The following is a 14,866-nucleotide window of genomic DNA, read 5'->3' on the forward strand; positions in this document are numbered from 1 at the left end:
AAAGAGTAGCTCCCACTCACCGCAACTAGAGAAAGCCCATGCGCAGCAACGAGGACCCAACAGAGCCAAAATAAATAAATAAATAAATAAATAAAAACAGGGAATTCCTTGGCAGTCCAGTGGTTAGAACTTGGCACTTTCACTGTCGGCAGGTTTCAGTCCCTGGTGGGGGAACTAAGATCCCTCAGTGGTGCGCCAAAAAAAAAAAAAGGAAACAGAGTGGATGAATAAAACCAAAAGCAGATTCTTTGAAAAAGACACCAAAAGCACATGACAAAACAAAACTAGAAATATTGGACCACATTAAAATTAAGAACTTTTGTGCTGCAAATGATACTATCAAGACAGTGAAAAGACAACGCACGGAAGTGTGAAAATATTCGAAAACCATATATTTGAAATAAGGGACTTGTATCCAGAACACAAAAATAACTCTCACAATTCAACAGTAAAATGATAAATAATTTAAAAATTGGAAGAGGATTTGAATAGGTATTTGGGCAAAAAATATATACAGATGGTCCACAAGCACGTGAAAAGATGCTCAACATAATTAGCTCTCAGGGATATGCAAGTCACAACCACAAGGAGATACGCCTCGCCGGGCCTAGACGGACAGTAACTGGAGTCAACTAGGGCTGGAGACTCGAGCCCTCAAGGGCCGCAGTCCCAGCGGATGCAGGATGAGACCGTAAATCGGACCGGAACCCTGGGAAAGTTTGACACGTGCTCGAGAAGTCAGCCTGGAGATACAGGATTTTCGTTCGCACTGAGCTGCGTTCTGAGGGGCTTTCCCTAGACCGAGCATATCGCGGAAGCCGCCTGGGCCACCTCCGCCTCCGCAGGCCCAGCTGCCCCTAGCTGAGGGGACCTCAGTCACATCCGCCCTTAACCAACATCAGACGGCTGCCCCCGCGCCTCGCGGAGACCCGGGCGCCCCCAAGAGGCCGAGCCCACCCGCGGGACTGGCCGCACCGCCGGAAGTAGTCCCGGGGCGGGGCCTGCGCGTACGCCCTCGAGTCCCTCTAGGACGCAGGGAAGACCTTCGACTCTATGGTGCTCGGCGTCTCGCCCTCCTCGGTCCGCTGTGGCAGAGGGGCTGGGGAAACCGAGGGCTGGAGAGCGGGGTTCCGGGCGGGGCTCCGGCGGTTCTCTTTCAGCCCTTGACTTGGGGATCGCTAGGGCCCAGCATCGTAAGCAGTGGCGGCTGCCGCAGGGTGGAGGCGACTTGGCCCCAGGGGACCTTCCCCTGCGGTTGGTCCAGCGGAGGCGGGCACAGGGCTGCTTATTGGCTGGTGAGGCGGGCGGCCGACGGGAGTCGGCTAACGAGGCCTCCCGGGTGGGCCGGGATCCGAGGGCAGGGCCTGCCGAGCGTAAAGGAGTCGCGCGGGCTGCGATACAATTGTAGGCGTAGGACGGTCGCTGACTCCACTGAGGCACTTGATCACCCAACTTGAAGAGGCCCTGGTCCCCTGGGGCTTGTTAAGTTCTGCGCAGATGATGAGGGAGGCGGCACCCTGGGGTCTGAGGACTGTAGGGACGGTCCTTGGTGGCGGGAACCCTCATGGACCAGCTGGGGTCTGTGGAGAGTCAGAACTACTTCTGGTAGCCCTTGGGAGGGCTTCTCGGTGGCTGTGGTTAAAGATAAAATCACAGCACGAGCCGAGGAGCTTAAGTCAGAACGTGGGTCTTGTCACTAACTGAAGGAAACAGTTATCTCCTAAGCACTCAGAGCTCATAGAGATATTGCTGCCCGTTGGGCATGAACCTGGTAAAATCCACGTGATGAGAACAGTATCTGACATTCATTGAGTACCTGCCACGTGCCAGGTTGTGCTGAGTGCCCCGCACGCACCAGGCAGGTATTAACATCACCATCTTACAGGTAAGAAGACTAAGGTTGGAGGTTACACAGATTGTCTATGACTGCATACTAAGTGAATTCAGATCCATCTGTCCGGCCCCAAACCCATGCTTCTGTTATTCCCCCCAGGGACTCACAGTGGGTGCAGTTGGGCTTCTGTGAGGACAGATGAGAGACTGCAGGTGTGCTACCGAATAGTTTGGAGTCACTCTAAAGCTTCATCAACCCTAAACTTACTTCCCAAGAGGGCAAGAGAAATGACTTTAACTCAGCAGAAACTTGTTCACTCATTAGAGAAAGTCTGAGGAAACCTCCATTCCGCTTAGACTCCAAGCCTCAGAGGAAAAAAGAAAATGGACACGTGAAGATCCGGATGTGTGCAGACGCCACCCAGGCACTGTCTGGGAGACCTGTGGCCGGACAGCTGAGGGTAGTGACCACATCTGTAGTCTGATCCCTACAATGGGGATGGAAACAGCAGCTGTCAGCGCTTGGAGCCACTGAAATTTGAATCTTAAGACCCACTCCCAGATCTCCCAGCTTCCCCTGAAACTTGTGTTCAAAGAGGGCTGCATTCCTGGCAGCAGCACTGGTACCACTGACAACGGATGGGCCCTTGGTGAGTTCCCCTGTGCCCTGGCTCTCTGCTCTTCTGTGTCCACTTCCTGGAGGACAGGGCACCTGGTCTCAGCACCAGGGCAAACCTGAGGAGCAGACCAGGGTTGGTGAGCCTGTCTCTGGACAGCCTCCCTCTGGCTCCCTAACCACAGGGGCCCCACTCCGCCACAAGCTGCACGAGAGCTTCTCTACCCTCAAATCCTACGTGAAGGAAATGGATCATGAGGTTTGGGTGATCAAGAAACTGATTTACAATCTCTGAGGAACAGAGAAGCCTCTATATTACGCCCGGGAGACAGGTGAGATGAGCCTCACCGAGCACCTCTCCGGATCCCACACGGTCCTCATTCCTGGATGGCCTGAAGATTAACTCTGAAGCCCTCCTTGACGATGCCTCGCTCCTCAAAACCTGCAAACGCTCCACGGCCTCCAGGACAGAGCCCATAGTCTCCAGGAGACAAAAAGCCAGGCCCTGCCAGCTCCAGAGTCACATTCCCATCTTTGCTACATTGCACCTTTGCTTGTGCCGCTTCTGTCCCCTTGTGCCGTCATCCCACCGTCTGCAAGGCAGTTCCAGTCCTCCTTCATCAAGCCTTCCTGGCCTCTACCACTGCCTCCACCGCACTCCTGTGTTACCCCCAACAGGACCCGAGGAAGCACCAGACAGGCTGCGTCTCCCTCTCCCCACGAGGAGCCCACAGTTGAGGACAGGACTCAGAAATCCCCCTTCCCGTTCCCTTCTTGACCTGTGTGAGGCAACACCTTGCTCCTCCCCCCAGGCCTGACAATGGGGAGCCCCTGGGCCGGCACCCTGCTGGCCTTCATCCGCACCTCCCGACTTCTGAAGACCCGGTGTTCCTGGCTCGGCCTGGTGGGAAGGAGGTCTGGGTGGCTGTGCCTCACACCTGTTCCTCTCAGGCCTTCCTCCTTTCCCCTTGGATTGGGTCAACTTGGGAAATCTGATCCAAAACTTTTTTTTCTCATTAAACCTTGTTTTAATGGGTCTCAAAATTCTGTGACAGAGTTTTGGTCCAGTTGTTTCCATTAAAAAGTTCTGATTTGGGGACCTCCCTGGTGGTCCAGTGGCTAAGACTCCGCACTCCCAATGCAGGGGACCCAGGTTCGATCCCTGGTCAAGGAACTAGATCCCACATGCCGCAACGAAGAACCCGTGTGCCGCAGCTAGGACCCAGCACAGCCAAATAAATATTAAGAAAAAAGTGGTTCTGATTTTAAAAACTAGTAACTTGAAACTGCCATGCAACACCCCTGCAACAACGGTCCACAAAACATTCTCTTTTTCTTCTGAAGATTTTATGATGCATTGTTCTCATTAGCCAGTCTTTTACTATTAAACCAAAATGGCCAATTGAGACTGTCCTGAGACCGTTCTTCCACCACAGGCTAAGAGTTGGTGGCAGGTATTAGGGACAATACAGTTGACCCTTGAACAACACAGGTTTGAACTGTGGGTCCACTTATATGCAGCTTTTTTTTTTCCAATAAAAAAATCTGGGGTTGTTGAATCTGCAGATACGGAACTAAAGTTATACTCGGATCTTCAACTGCGTGGAGAGTTAGTGCCCCTAATCCCCACGTGCCTCAAGGGTTAAGTGTATTCGTTTAGCCTTCTGAACTTTCTTGCCAGCTCCAGTACAGCAGACTTCTCGCCTACTGCTTTGATGACACTCACAGCTGCTGTCCATCTCATGTCACAAATACCAAAATGACCCAGAGAAGGATCGTCAGAGAAGCTCTCAACACACATGGGCTTGCTGGGGACCATTTCAACGAACGAAGCGTCACGAGGTTTCAAGAATCTGGGGCCATCTTCCAGACTCTTCCCAGAACAGTGATCAACATTCTTCACCTTAGTAGACTTGCAAGCAGCAGATGCCCAGCCAGTGTTGACACAGCCTGGATGACTCAGGATAGTCACCTGGGCTGTGAAGCCAGCCACCTGCGTTGCTGGATCATTTTTGCTGTTGCCACGATGAGCAACTTTAACAGACACGTTCTTGACGCTGAAGTCCACACTCCCCAAGAAGAGCTTCACTCAAAGCTACCACTGTGCACGTGGACAAAGGTGACCACTCCGCTGGGTTTGAGAACCCCCATCTCCTCTCATCCCACAGGCTTGGTGCCAATGCACCAATTGTGTGGATGTGCTGGAGCGGTGGACGCGAGGGCTTGTCAGCTGGACGGGCTGTGGGCAGCTCGGTTCCACTGCACTGCCACCTCTACCAGGTATAGGGGGCTCAGTGGAGCCCATCTTGTTAATACCTGCAGTTAGTGGTGTCACACCAGTGTGTAAGCCAGAGGGCCTGCTCAGGGAGGGGTCTGCCCATTCTTGGAGACAGAAGCAACAACAACCAGGACAGCACAGACAGCCTGAGATGCGCCTGTGGTCATGTTTTCAATAATGTCTCTGTGTCCTGGGGCGTCACTGATGGTCACAGAATGCTGGCTGGTCTTGGGTCTCCCCAGGGAGGCCGGTGGGGACATGGCGCTCATGCTGAGCTTGAAGCCACGTAGGGGAGCCCTTCCCGTCCCCACAGGCTCCCTCCCCACCCCCCACAGTTCTCCACGGCTCCTTTGTTACTCCCACCATAGCTGTGAGGCAGACAGCCAGGAGAGGTGGACGCACCTGAGCTCCGTATCCAGCGACGACGACGTCTTTTCCTTGCCCGTTTAAGCTTGGGCTTAGTGGTGTTTTTTATTTATTTATTTTTTGTAAGGAAATGGAGATCCATTTTTTTGGTTTGCTTTGTTTTTATAAATTTATTTATTTATTTTTGGCTGCATTGGGTCTTCATTGCTGCACATGGGCTTTCTCTAGTTTTGGCGAGCGGGGGCTACTCTTTGTTGCAGTGCATGGGCTTCTCATCGCGGTGGCCTCTCTTGTTGCGGAGCATGGGCTCTAGGTGAGCGGGCTTCAGCAGCTGTGGCTCGCGGGCTCTAGAGCGCAGGCTCAGTAGTTGTGGCACACGGGCTTAGTTGCTCCGTGGCATGTGGGATCTTCCCAGAAAAGGGCTCGAATCTGTGTCCCCTGCATTGGCAGGCGGATTCTTAACCACTGCACCACGAGGGAAGCCCTAGTGGTGGTTTTTAAACGCCTGTGTCTGGGAGCAAATCCACTGTGGAAAAAGCCGGAAACTTTTCAACAACCATTTTATGTAAACAACCAACTATTCCGTTATACCTACAGTTTGAAATTCACGGTGGCTTTCTAGCCTTTATTTTCTACTGTAAGGACCTCATTATATACGTCATTACCATTAATTACTTCGGGGAGGATTGAGCTGCACGTGCACATTCTTTCACAGATTTTAGAATGCGGCGTTTGCTGCAGCCAGCGATCCACTTGACTGTGGAGGCGGGGTAACTCCCCTTTTGCATGCTTCCAGATCTTAGAAACTTAGTACAGAAATGTAGGAAGCTGTCAGCTGCTCTCCATTTGCGCAGCCCAAACCCAACGCAGCCAAAAGTAAATTAAAATAAATAAATAAATAAATAAAAATCTTCTCTAGTGAGGTATCCGTTCACATCTTTTGCCTGACTGTCCCTTCTCTTTGTCCCTTTCCTCACAGCAGGAGACCCAAAGGGAGCATTGGGATGGATTATGGGCTCGTGTTTTCAGGCTAGAGGAGACAAGTGGATGACACTGAATGATGGGGTTTGGTGGAGGGCAATGGAGAGGAGGACCCGGACGTGTGTCCAGCAGCCTCCCAGCCTCTCGGGCCACCTTGGCCCCTCCCACCTGGACTGGACCCAGAGATGAGTGCCCAGGGCTCCTTGGGGGGAGTCCCACCTTCTGTTCCCCAGGGTTACTAGCCGGAGCGCAGGCAATGGCTCGGGACACTTGTGGACCCACGTCTGTGTTCAGGGAAGCCGGACAGTTTGGTGGGCACAGCTGCTCAATGAGGCCATGTCCTCAGGTGTGTCCAGGGCAGGGACTGGCTCCCAGGACCTGTGCACTGTCCAGGACGTCTGCCTGCGCCTTAGGTCTGCGATCATCCGACCGCAAGGAGTGGGGGCCCTGGGTGTTGCTCACCGTGAGGAGGAGACCCAGCTGGGAGGACACAGAGTTGGCTCACAAAGAGGGCAGGAGGCTGTCCTGGAAGCCTTGGACCCCTCTGTCTCCAGGACTTTCTCTCCTCTCTATCTCTCTGTGGAGGCTGGCTCCTCTGCTTCTCCACGTGGGGCCCCTCACCCTGGCACTCAGTGCATTGTCTGTGTCACTAGCCCTTGCAGGGACAGGCACCTGCCGCTCAGCTGTACAGAGGCTCAGAGAGCCTGCAGCACCCTGTCCAGTCAGCATGGCCTGGGGGAGGCTCCAGGACAGGCACATGGACCAGTGTGGAGGTCCCTCAAGGCAGCAAGTACCTGTCTAACTGTAAACTCCCCTCATATGGGATGTAACGGGTACAAGAAAGGCTCTGGTCACGGGCAGAGGGGGCATTCTGGGTGCCTGCCCTTGCCGGATGCTCCCTGTTAAACAAACACCCCCCCCCACCCAGTTCTTGCCATGGGTGGCCCTGCTCTGCGGGAGACATGATGCCCTTAGACCAGAGTGCAGGCAGAGGCAAAGCCAGCTGTATTCCCATCTGCAGGGGAAGCCAGTGATCTGTGAGGTGGCCAGGTCTCAAAGAACAGAAGAATCAAATGTACAGAGAAAAGCAGATGGAGAAATGGGTCCGCGGGTCCGTGGATTCGCGCAGCATTGCTGCAGTTAGTGCTGGTCCCCGGAGCCTTCTTCTCCTGAAACCCAAATGGGCTGCGTGTGGCAAAGATTTCTTGAATATGACACCAAAGCACACACAACGAAAGCAAAAATAGGTAAATTGGACTACATCAGACAAACTTTCTGTGCATCAAAGGGCACAATCAAGAGAGTGAAAAGGCAACCCACAGAATTGGAGAAAATATTTACAGATCTTATATCTGATAAGAGGTTAATATCCAAAATATATTAAGAACTCCAACTCAAAAACAACAACAAAATAAATATCAGATTTAAAAATGGGCAAAGGGTCTTCCCTGGTGGCGCAGTGGTTGAGAGTCCGCCTGCCGATGCAGGGGATACAGGTTCGTGCCCCGGTCCGGGAAGATCCCACATGCCGCGAAGCAACTAGGCCTGCTGCCACAACTACTGAGCTGCGCGCCAAGAGCCCGTGCTCCGCAACAAGAAAAGCTAACACAATGAGAAGGCTGGCACCGCAACAAAGAGTAGCCCCCGCTCGCCACAACTAAAGAAAGCCCGCGCACAGCAACGAAGACCCAATGCAGCCAAAAATAAATAAATTTATAAAAAAACCCAAAAAACTACCATTTGATCCAGCAATCCCATCTCTGGGTATATACCCAAAAGAACTGAAAGACGGATCTCAAAGAGATATTTGCACACCCATGTTCATAGCAGCATTATTCATAATAGTGAAGAGGTAGAAGCAACCCAAGTGTCCATCGACGAATGGATAAACAAAATGTGGTGTGTATATATAACGGAATATTACTCAGCCTTAAAACAGAAGGAAATTCTGACACATGCTACAACATAGATGACCCTGGAGGACATTATGTTGAGTGAAATAAGTCAGTCACAAAAAGACAAATACAAATACATTCCACTTATATGAGGTATCTAAAGTAATCAAATTCATAAAAATGGAAAGTAGAGTGGTGGTTGCCAGTGGCTGACGGGAGGGAGGAATAAGAAGTTGTTTAATGGGCAGAGAGGTTTAGTTTTGCAAGATCTGGATCTGGAGCGCTGTTGCACAACATTATGAATATACTTACCACTACTGAGCCGTTCACTTAAAGATGATTAAGACGGTAATTTTATGGTGTGTGTGTGTGTGTGTGTGTGTTACCACAATTTAAACAAAGACTGGCCATGTCAAGAGTCTGTGAGGATGTGCAGGAAATGAAACCCTCATCACTGCTGGTGGGGATGGAAAGTGGTGCAGCTACGTGGAAAATGGTTTGGAGGCTTCATAAGAAGTCCAACATACACCTCGCATATGAGCCATCCATTCTACTCCTAGATGTTTCCCCTAGGAGAAAAGGATTCCATTTACACCAAATTCTAGAAAATGAAACTGACCTAATAGGTAGTGACAGAAAGTAGAGTTCCCTGGAGATGGGGTGGGGGAGGGTAAGAGGGCGGATTCATTGGGGCCTGCAAGACTGGGGAAGTGCCGGCCACGTTCACTGTCTTGATTGTGGTAATTCTTTCACAGATGTGAAATTAAACAATACATCAAAGCTTATCAGCAAATTGTACCCTTTAAATTTGTGTGGTTTATTGTATGGCAATTATATCTCAATGAAAGTTAAAAATATTTTAAAAAATGAGTCAGCCTGTCTTATTTTCCAGGCAGCAAAGTCAAAGGAGGTCTGAAGGCTGTTTGACGTCTCAGCAACCAGCCTCCTGCAGGGGAGAAAAAAGAGCGGGTCGGGGCGCGTCCACCCCTCTCCTCTAAACTCCCTAGGACGCGTGGGGCTGAGCCCCTGGTCCTATCAGCGGACTGCTGGGCGACCTTGGCCAAGTTTCTCAACTCTGTGCTCGGCGTCTCCACCCGGAAGAGAGAATGATGACAGTACCTACCGTAAAGGAAAAATTATACCAAGGCTGGTGTGCCGAGGCAGCTTCCTTGGGGAATAAAGAGCGTCCCTGATAGAACACCTAAGCAATTTCTGATGAGCTGTAAGCGGATTAAGGTGGAAACCAGTTACCACCAACCCAGGGGACCATCAGCCTGTCCCTGCTCGTGGGCAGAGCCCCAGACCTGGCACAGAGCCCACTGCAGGTGGGGAGCGGCCCTCGGACTGGAGGGAAGGGATCTGATTGGGTTTGACAGCCCAGAGCCAGCTAGGGAGAGGGGCCCCTGAGGGAGTGAGCCGTGGGGGCGTGGCCCCGGTGAAGTCCACGGGGGCGTGGTCAGGGCGGAGCGTCGAGGAGCTTAAGAGGCTGTCTCCTGGGGGCGCGTCCTTGGGCAAGGGGCGTGGCCCGGGAAGGTGTGACTGGGATCTGAGGAACGCGGCGAAGCCAGGGTCCCGAGTGAGGCACGGTCAAGGAAGGGGCGAGGAGGGTGTTGGGGGCGTGACCGGGTGCAGGGGCGGTCGTGAGGGGCGTGGTCAGGAGGCCGGAGCGGGTCCCAGCGGGTCCACGCTGTCCCGCCTGTGCTCGGGCCCTCGGGGCGCCAGGCCGCTGTTCCCACGCCGCTGCCCAGCCGGGACGGAGCCAGAGGTGATGCTGGAGCACTCTGTCTTCCTGGCCCCGTCCTGCAGGGGCGAGTGGGAAGAAAAGGGGTCCTCAGTGGGATTGCGTGCGGCCGGGCAGCGGAGGGGAGGCGGCGCCTTTGCACGCAGGCCCCGGGCCCTTTCCTGTCTGGAGCAGGCGATTCTCCTCGTTTATCAACGTGTCCCTGACTCCGCAGCTCTTCCTTTCCATCACGTAGGTGCAGGTGTTTTATACGCGTCCTTAATATGTTTTTTCCTTGTAAAATATGCACTGTTGTGTGGTGTATGTGACTTAATTTACATGTTGTGCTATAAAGCCCACTTCACTTAATTTTTTACGCAGCGCCTTGTTTTTAGGATCTTCTCTTGTTCTCCATACCTCTGGTTCTTTGTCCCTGACTGCTGCGTAGCACTGTCAGTCTGCGCGTCTGTCCCTGATGATGGACACCTAAGTTGCCTCTTATTCCCCATCACTGCAAATCACGTAGTGCTGCGTATCTTTTTACCTGGTCCCTAGGAATGAAAATTCCTCTGGATTATCTATCCAAGAACGGGTTGCTTGTTCATAAGGTATCTGCACGCTTAATTTCACTGACTACCGCTAGGTTGCCCTTCAGAGCTGCTGAGTACATTTACACTCCCGGTAGCCGTGCCTGAGAGTTCCCAATTCACTACACCCTCCCCAACACTAAGTGTTACACAGTGTTCTTATTTCTGCCAATCAGATGCATATCATGGTTGTTTCAATTTGTCCTTAATGGATTCCTAGTGAGTTTCATGATCTCCTCAAATAACATGTGGGCTTTCCCCCTTCGTGAATTGTCTTTTCATATGTATATGTTTTTTGTTTTTGTTTCTGGCCTATGTTGCTATTGGAGTTCCTGTTTTTTGTTTTGTTTCGTTGTTGATATGCAAGAGCTCTTGTATATTCTAGATACCAATCTCTTGTCAGATTTAGACTGCAAATGTCTTCTGCTAGTCCATCATCTATTAATTTTAACTGTGCTGTCATCTGTTTGGTAGAAATTAAATCAGAGGTAGTCAAATTAGTTAATTTTTTACCTTGTGGCTTGTAGTTTTGTGGTTTTAATAAGTCTTTACCTTCTCCAAGGTCATAAAGATTCACCTCTATTTTTTTTAGAAGTATTTCAGTTTTACTTTCTTCTACTTTTCATATTTATGTGGATAATCTACTGGGAACCCAATTTTATACATATTAGATGTGGATCCAGCTTCATGTTTCTTCAAATAATTCCTCAACAAAGAATACATTAAATAATCAATCTTTCCCCATTACTTTTTATACATTAGTGAGATTCTGAATTCTTTTTTCTGTTCTATTGGTCCATTTGTGTTCCTGAGCCTATCAAGTACCATTGCTTTGGAGTAGATCCTAACATCTGGTAGAGTACCTGCCTGCTGTATGTCCTCCTTCAAAACTGAACTAGCTATTTGTAGACTTTTATTCTTCCATGTATATCTAAAAAATATGTTTTTCACATTCCTCAAAAAATCTTACTAGAACTAGATTATTAATATTTTGGTTTTTTAGACCACTTTAGTGAGCATTGACATCTTTACAGTGTTATGCCTTCTGGTCCATGAACATTGTATGTTTCTCCATTTATTTAGGCTTTCTTTTAAGATACTTTCATAGAGTTTTTATGTGTCCTCTATAAAGGTTTTGTATATGTTTAATTAGCTTAATGCCTACATGGTTTATAGCTTCCGTTGGTGTTGTGAAGGGCATCTCACTTTCCATCATATTTTGCAGTTGGTGGTTTCTCATCTGTAGAGAACCATTGTTGGGTTTTGTGAGCAGATCTTACTGAACTCACTGATTCTAATACTTTGTTGATTCTGTATATTTTCTGTGTAGAATTTCATATTATCTTCAATTTTTGAGACTTCAGGTTATTCTCTTCTAATCCTTAGGCTCCTTTTTTTCTTTTATTGTTGCATCGGCTGAGTACACCCGCCTCCACCCACCAACACCCACCAAGAAAGGCATCCTTTCTTGCTCCTGACCTTAAAGGGTTTGTATCCAAAGATTCTCTGTTGAAAATAATTTGTGTGGGATTTTGGAATATAGCCTTTATCAGGTTAATAAAGTTTCCTTTGTAGTCTCAGTTAAAAATTTTTTGATCATAAAGAGATGCTGACTTTTATCAACAATTGAGAGGAGGTGATTTTATCCTTAGTCTGATGATATGCTAAATTACACGGATAGATTTTTCTGATGTTATCCTTACATTCTTTTTTAAAATTATTTATTCATTTATTTTTGGCTGTGTTGGGTCTTCGTTGCTGCCCACGGGCTTTCTCTAGTTGTGGCGGGCAGGGGCTACTCTTCGTTGCGGTGTGTGGGCTTCTCATTGCGGTGGCTTCTCTTGTTGCGGAGTACCGGCTCTAGGCACACAGGCTTTGGTAGTTGTAGCTCATGGGCTCAGTAGTTGTGGCTCGCGGGCTCTAGCAGGCTCAGTAGTTGTGGCACACGGGCTTAGTTGCTCCGCGGTATGTGGGATCTTCCCGGACCAGGGCTCAAACCCATGTCCCCTGCAATCGGCAGGCAGATTCTTAACCACTGCACCACCAGGGAAGTCCCTATCCTTACATTCTTGTATATCCTTAAGCATTCTGTGTTTTTGTATGTTGGCATTCAGTTAACAATTTTTATGTACGAATTCCACATCTATGTTTTCAATAATTTATTATTTATTTATAAATTTATCCCAAACTACTAATGTAGTTAATTTATCCCAGACTACTAATGTAGCCCTCCTCACCTTCCCCTTTGGTAACCATAAGATTGTTTTCTATATCTGTGAGTCTGTTTCTGTTTTGTGAATAAGTTCATTTGTATCTTTAAAAACATATTTATTTATTGGCCATGCCACATGGCTTGTGGCTAAGTTCACCGACCAGGGATTGAACCCGGGACACAGCAGTGAAATCGCCAGGTTCTAACCATTGGACGGCCAGGGAATTCCCTGTATCATTTTTTTAGATTGCACAAATAAGTGATATCATATGATATTTGTCTTTCTCTGTCTGACTTACTTCATTTAGTATGATAATCTCTGGGTCCATCCATGTTGCTGCAAATGGCATCACTTCGTTCTTTTTTATAGCTGAATAATATTCCATTGTATATATGTATCACATCTTTATCCACTCATCCCAAATTAGTAGTGTGGGATTAACAGATACACACTACTATAAATAAAATAGGTAAACAACAAGGACCTACTGTGTAGCACAAGGAACTATACTCAATATCTTGTGATATTGGAAAAGAATCTGAAAAAAATATGTATAACTGAATCACTTTGCTATACAATTGAAACTAACAACGTTGTAAATTAACTATACTTCAATAAAAGACAAAATAAAACCAACAAACAAAAACAATATTATGGTGAGGTTCAGGTAAGTCTTTTGTGAAGCATGGCCACCAGGGGACCCAAGGACCTGGGAGGGATAAGTGGAGTTAAAGGAGGCATTTTGTTTCTATAACGAGAAATATCAGTGGCTTTGTATGCTCATGCAAATAATAAAACAGAGAGAGACAAACAGATGATGCAGGAGAGGAGACAGATAAACAAAATCTTTGAGAATGCAAGAGGCAGTGGGTCCCAGTTCATCAGAGGAGGGCCTGCCTTGTATAGGAGCAGGGAAACTGCCTGCCCATTTTCAGGAGGGCAGGTGAAGGGCAGGGATAGATATGGGCGGGCCTTTGGGTTTGGTGATAAGAAGTTTTGTTCTCATCTGGGAGGCTGAACTAGAGAGGCCTAAGAAATTCCTATGCTCACTTTGGGGAACGGGAGACTTACCCTCTGGAGAAAAATCACAAGATTGCCAAGGAGCGTGAAGTGCTCCTTCTAAGTTTAAAGCGAAGCCAGCCAGCACAGGTCTGTGATGCTTCTGCAGCATTCATGATGGAGAATGGTGGGGTTCCTCCAGACTGGGCTTTCTCAAGTGTGCACAACGGAGAGGGAGCTAGAGACGGGAGAGCAGAGACCATTTTTCCTGTGTATGCGAGTGCAGTGTGAGGATGGGCCAAAAGGGAAGTCAAAGAGTGGTGACGAGTCCCGATCAGAGCCGGAGGCAAAGCACTGCAGCAGCGGCGCACTGAGGGAGTGAGCTGCAGGCCGGAAGCGGAACTCAACTGAGCGCTTCTGAGCTTGAGCTTTCAGCCCTTTGCAGTTCCTTGTGCGAATGGGATCCGGGCTGTGGCCACGGAGTGGTGTGGGCTTCTCTGTTTTGTTGTGGGAGTTTCAGGCTGGTTAGCTTCCATTTATATCGACATGCATGTCAAATACTACAACTTCTGGAAATGAATACTGTATAGGTAATAATAATTTTTAAAAGCCTGAAGAGCAGGCTAAACGCAGATTAGAAAACGCTAAATAGAACAACAGTAAAGCTTAACTGAGCAATTACCAAGAGTTAAGATGACAGAGCAAAAAGAGAGAAAATCGTAGAGACACGGAGGACACAGGCCGTCCAGTTTAGCTTGACAGATACATAGGGAGAACCTATAAGAATGGAGGAGAGCCAATATTTTAAGAGACAGTGGCTGATAACTTTCCAGAATCGAGGAAAAGTGAAATCTTTTCCAGGAAGTCCAACATGGTTTGAGTAGGTAAAATTACACCAAATCCACACCGACACGTAGGAAATGTCAACTGCACCGCACCGAAGGGGCTCGGAAGAATCTCAGGAGCGATCTGACAGGCATCGTCGGCCGTGGTGCGGACCGCGGGGCTGGAGGGAGCGCTTCGGCATCACCTGGCCAGCAGCCGCCCCTCTCCGCCCGTCGCACCCAGGGCCCCGGGTGACCCGAGCCGGGGTCGCCCCTCTTCGCCCGAAGCATCCCCGCACTCGCCCGGACAGCGCGAGTACCCCACACGCGCGCTGTGGGCGGAGCCAGCGCGACTACGCTCCCGACTCCCGGCATGCAGCGCACGCCCCCGGCGGGACTCCTGCTCCCGGCGTGCCGCGCGCCGGCGCATGTGCACGGGGCTCGCGGCGGCGTCCCCTGGCGGCGGGGGCCGTGCGGGGCGGGGGCGGGGCCGGAGGCGGGGGGTTGCGCTGGTGACGGGAGGACGCGCGGTCGCGGCGCATTGGGCCGGCGGC

At 49.7% G+C, this 14,866-nt stretch overlaps 1 long non-coding RNA gene across 2 annotated transcripts; it reads left to right on the top strand.

The window, feature by feature from the left end:
• The first annotated feature begins 1,037 nt into the window (after positions 1–1,037).
• On the top strand, positions 1,038–8,788 carry LOC137210542 (uncharacterized). Of its 2 annotated transcripts, XR_010936603.1 has the most exons (3): positions 1,038–1,885; positions 1,994–4,729; positions 6,073–8,788. It is a non-coding gene; the product is annotated as an uncharacterized lncRNA (long non-coding RNA). The 2 variants fall into 2 exon arrangements; XR_010936602.1 differs by lacking the exon at positions 6,073–8,788 and having other exon boundaries at positions 1,994–6,027.
• Positions 8,789–14,866: the final 6,078 nt, after the last annotated feature.

The sequence above is a fragment of the Pseudorca crassidens genome, chromosome 17, assembly GCF_039906515.1.
Source record: "Pseudorca crassidens isolate mPseCra1 chromosome 17, mPseCra1.hap1, whole genome shotgun sequence".
NCBI lineage: Eukaryota > Metazoa > Chordata > Mammalia > Artiodactyla > Delphinidae > Pseudorca > Pseudorca crassidens.